Source organism: Arachis ipaensis, chromosome B01 (assembly GCF_000816755.2).
Source record: "Arachis ipaensis cultivar K30076 chromosome B01, Araip1.1, whole genome shotgun sequence".
NCBI classification, from domain to species: Eukaryota; Viridiplantae; Streptophyta; class Magnoliopsida; order Fabales; family Fabaceae; genus Arachis; species Arachis ipaensis.
This window is the reverse complement of record NC_029785.2, coordinates 121074755-121080524: the sequence shown is the minus strand read 5'-3', so window position 1 is coordinate 121080524 and position 5770 is coordinate 121074755. Positions and strand designations below refer to the sequence as shown.

The following is a 5770-nucleotide window of genomic DNA, read 5'->3' as shown; positions in this document are numbered from 1 at the left end:
AGGTAGGTGTCTAGGGAATTCTAAACTCAGCTTAAACTTAACTTTAACACCAAACCTGTCCACCTTTCCTCCGCTCCTCCATCACCAATGATTTAGCAGAGTCAGACAAACAAGCAATTTCAAGCACAAGTAGAAGGCAGATAGTGCAAGTAGCAAATATAACAATTAGCATAATATATATTCAGTTAGACACTCCCAAGTATGCATAGCAAACAAATAAACAAGCAAAATACACATGATGTATGCCTGTCCTATGGCTGATGAGGCTCATCTGTCGGTTATCAAGCCAACCCGACAAGTCCGAAACCCTTGGACTATCCCTCGTCGCGCATCCCCATGAGTATATGCATAGCTTTTTCTCATATCATTCATACATTCATATATAATTTACTCAATGGGGGATATCCATTCTTGGAAATTTATACGTGCCCGGTCACCCTTACGACGTAGGGTTAACAGAGTATCGAGTCTCAACCTGGAACACGTGGTGGCAAACCACGGTTCTGAACCCAGGAAAACTCGTATCTCAGGTAACATTAAATTCATAAGCCGCACAATATTCATAACCATTCATATTCATTACATAATCATTCATCATAGCCATGGCATCATATAGACGTCATACATACACATTCTCCTCATATAACTCATCACTTTTAACCTTTACTTCATTTCCAAGTCACCTCTATTTCCTAGCTTCAACTTACTGCTAGAGTAACTACTGTGATCTGGGCTAGAAGAGTGGAAATAGAGGTTTAGAAGTTTCAAATTTGATTTAAAAACACAAAAATCCATTTTAGTTGAAACAAGGCCCACGCGTCCGTGTGGGCCACACATAAAACACAAAAATCTATTTTTGTTGAAACAGGGGCCACGCGTACGCATGGGCGTGCGGAAATACTTGCTCGTGTGTGCAATCCCCTTGCTCGCGTACGTGAGAACCCCAACCCTAAAGGGTTGGTCGCGTCACGAGCGACTGGTTGCGTACGCAAATCTCAGATCACGCGTACGCGTGGGCGTGAAAAAATTCAATACTCGCGTACGCATTCTCTCTGCTCGCGTACGCGAGAACCCCAACCCGAAAGGGTTCGTCGCAAGGCGAGCAGCTGAATGCGTACGCAAATGCCGGGTCACGCATACACGTGAGCGTACGTTTTTCAAAAAATTTGCATCAATTTGAAAAGCCGCAGAATTCAAAGTTTTTAACCCAAAACTTCCGACGTGCATAACTTTTTCGTTTTAAATCATTTTTTCTCCTATCTTCGAACGGTGTAAACTTCACGGACCCAATTTTCATATAAAATAAATTTGAAACAATTTGGAGGTTCGGAAGCTGAGTTATGCCTCGTCAAAGTTTGGCCAAAAACCAATTTTTTTACAAAACTTCAAAACCTTAATTTTCCATCAAATTACCTTACAAAATCAACCTATAACATACACATTCGGCTCCAACTCAACAATATCATAACAACGTCATTCCAAATTTAATCACCATACATCAAACCCCATTTTCTTTTAACAATAATAGCGTATCAACATCATACCTACAACAACATAATCATCTATAATCCATTGTCCATACAAGACCATTACCATCAACTTGCCATTCCTCATCAACATATCATTCAATATTTTTTTCCATATCTATCATCAAACAACAATCAACTATTAGCTTAATTTACCATTATTCTTAAGGCACTAAACAATTTGACATACACATGCATTCAAATCCTATCCTATAGTCATTTAGCCTAAGTCTTCACAGAACATTATATATTACATATCTTGGCCGATTTTCACGTATATCCCAAAACACCACCAAGGCACCAAAAAGCAACCCTCAAGGTTCAAAATCTCCAAGGCAAGACCACCCAATCTCCACCAAGCCTCCAATGTACACAATCAACTTCAATATACACGTATACAAGCTTAATTCACATATATCACACCCAAATTCAATAACTAATATGCCCAACACATAAAATTAAAGAATTAACTAGAGTTCTTGGATTCTCACCTTACCAACGGGAAATTGGAACAACACTCGGCAAGTCCACCAAGTTAATTTGATCCTAAACATCGAAATTTAACAATTTTCAACATCTTTACACATGAATTTCCGAAACTAAAACTGAGAAAATCAAGAAAGAAAATGTGACTTTCTTACCTTACAATGTACCGGACTTTGTAGCGCTCGACGCCACGGACGCGTGGCCGTAAACGGTGCGATGATCGGAGTTCGGAGCAAAAAGTTATGGAGGATTGAATTGGAACCAAGGGTTTTGTGAATTACCTCATGTTCTTCCCTTCCTTGGAGCATTCTGCGTTCTTTGCATGTAGAAGAGAGACAAGTGAGCTGAAGCTCACTTAAATGAGTGGATTGGTTGGGCCCACGGGTCCGGTTCAGGCATGGTTTAACTGGTTCGCCCCGATCGGTCTTATCTTGGACCAAATTCTTTGAAATTAGTGTCAAAATTCTCATTCTAATGAGCTCTATCCTAATTTAATATCTATTTTAAATAATTACTAACATTTTATTTTTTTAATTATTTTTTTATCTTATTTATCATTCATACTTTTCATCAAATATATTAATAAACAAATAAACTAAATTAACTATCTCAATTATACTTGGACTATTCAACAATTTAATATAATCTTTTCAATTTGGGATTAACTACTAACGATAGAAAATAAAAAATTTAGAGTAATTTAGTATTATGAACATTAATTATGTATTGTGAAATAACCTAAAATCATAATATAATTTATTTTTAAAGAAATAATCAAGCATTATTGTTAATTATGAAATAATCTAAAATTATAATGCATTTTATTTTAAAGAAACAATCAACCATTAACATCAATTTAAAAATAGAAATAACGATGACACTTCGAATAATTAATTCAATAGAATTAAACTTAAATGAATAAGATGATTTAATTAATTATACAGATAATAGTATATTTATAAATATTAATAATAAAAATAGTCTCACTAATGTAAATGACCAATACAATAATTATATAAAAAAAATAAATAATTACATAATTGCATAATTTTCAAGATCTTATATGATTGAATTTAATGGACAAATTCAAAAATATATATACGAGAATGTCCTAATATTTCAGCATTAGGTAAATCATACTATAATTTTATATATCATATTATAACTTTAAGTCAACTTCTTAAACACATGAAGTACACATGATAAAAGAGAATATTACAAAATAAAATTATAGTAAGATTATTTAAAAACATCGTAAAAAAGACACATCTCTTTTGTTAATCAAAAGCTAGAAGGGAAAAAATATGCGCCTAATAATGAGCAACTAAAATAGACAAAAATATTTTAAAAATATAAAAAAAATGAAATGTATAAGTAGTGATAAAAGAAATAAAAATTAAATAAATTATAAAAATTGTACCCTAAACACAAGAGAGAGAGAGAGAGAGAGAAAAGAGAACGAATGAGTAAAAAACACATTATAATCTCGTATAAATAGATGACATTGAAAAAGATGAACTAATTAATTAATTCATGTATTTTGTTATCATATTTATTATTTACTAAAATAATTTGATATTTACTCGCTCCAATCAAATCAAATCAAATAATTAATATAATTAACTAAATTAATGAATTGATATAGTTAATTATAATTAATTAATTTATATAAATTATAATAAATTATAAAATTTAAATGTCTAATCAATTTAATTAATTATAATTGATTTGCTTTACAAAATTAAAAAAAAATAAATCGAAAAACACTCTTAGAAGCATGTCACATCAACTCCATCATTAAGTGCAGAAACCTAATTTTTATATAATAGAATAGATACCTCCATCTTATCTACTTGTTTAATTGAAAAATGGAACCTCAACAGGCCTCCTCCGAACATCTCTATACCGGTAAAGATGATTGATTATCTACTCCAGTTCATCTTATCTAACTTCATCTTCCTTTTTTGGGTATTAAAATAAAATAACTTGAGTTTAAACCAGCGTCAATAAAACAAGAAAAAAACGAGAACATCTTTTAGGACCTGGTTTGTTTTATGGAATCCTGCTAGTTAGAACTACAAAGATTCTTGTTTGCAATGTTCCACTTTCAAGCATCTAGATCTCCGAAATGTATAACACTATCAAAAGATAAACTCGACGAATTAGAAGTTGCATTAGGGCTAAAAATATTAACTACAGAACAATATATTCACACCTAATAAAAAAAAGGAAAAAAAAGAAGAGAGAAAAAAAAGAAGAGACATTAGCACTTCCTACGTTAAAATCAGATTTAATTTTTTCAAAATATAGCATGAATATCCATTAGTGTATATATCCATCATCATCAGGGTGCGTGTGTCTAATTTCCAAGCCAACAATTTTATCATAAGATGAACACACTTTTCTTTATACAAAATCACTCACATAACACCCGAATTGACAATGAGAAAAGTACAGAACATAATCCAACACATCTAATATACAGAGCACACGACATATTACGATATAGGAATGGAAATGATACAAAAGTATCAAATTCATCAATATATCCGATGTACCAGTGGTAACACTTGAAAATTGTATTTCCTTATCCACTTTGTTCGACACCGTCAACAAGGATTGGAAAGGAAGATACCTGAAAAAATCGCACCTAATTACAACTGTCTACATTAAGAAACATGACACCATACTCAGAATTGTAACGTGTTTTGTGCTCAAAAACCTGTATACATGATACAGCAAATGTTATGGGATGGGGCATACAGGCACATAGAATCAGCATTGAAATACTACCTTTTGAAAGAGTAAATGTAATGCAATTTAGCTTGCAGCAGCAGTATAATAGTATCATATGACTTGTTCATAGCTCAAAGATTAAAAATTATCGATATTCAATACTACAACAGAACTGATGACACAAGAAAATAACCACTATTATCCCCTGTTAGCAAGCAGTATGTTAGTCTAAAAAGACACTCTATTCAGATTCTTCGAGCTGTTGGCATTGAGAGAGAAAACAAGACAATGTTAAGGAATTGACCACAAAATTCTACTCTAAAATTAAGGCACATAATATTAGACATAGTTACAAAATATTGTTCACTAAACTTAGGCTACTCAAAAAATTACTTCAAGCAATTAGAAGTCTCAAACTAAATCAATCACGTCTTAAATACATATCCATCTAAAATGTTGTCCCATAAATACTATAAATTAATTATCAAACACAAATTTTATGAAAAATCAAACATTGATATAGGATGCATAAGAAACTCGAATATATCTAACAAATTTCTTCTACAAAATTTGTTGTATCTTTGTGCACATGAACGGTGTCATCCACACCGAAATTTCTCATGTTTTGATCCTGTTATTAAGAAAGAAAAATGTAAAAAGTTAGATGGATAAATAAATACTTTTTTTAAATATAGTTAATTTCACATTATACTAATTATCTCAGAAATTTTATATACTCATTTTAAAGCTTCCCATTCCCTCCAAAGTGCAGCACACTAACTCGTCGATCCAGCTTCTGCTTGTCTCCGACCCCATCGCCTCGCCTCTATCTGCAGTGTGTTTTGCCGTGGTACTCGCCTTTTACATTACTTCTATTTTTACAGTTGAGAGGTAATTTTTTTCCATCAATTTATTGCTGTGTTCCTTCTATTTAGTTAAATTGTATTTGAAGTAATATTGATTATATTCATATAAATTGTTGATTGATGCTAATACAATATTATGATGTGATTAGTTTTTAA

General features: G+C 32.0%; 1 long non-coding RNA gene across 1 annotated transcript; it reads right to left on the bottom strand.

Moving 5' to 3' along the window:
- On the bottom strand, positions 5048-5764 carry LOC110272300. Its single transcript, XR_002363482.1, has 2 exons — positions 5486-5764; positions 5048-5379 (listed from the first exon to the last, which is right to left on the bottom strand). It is a non-coding gene; the product is annotated as an uncharacterized LOC110272300 (long non-coding RNA).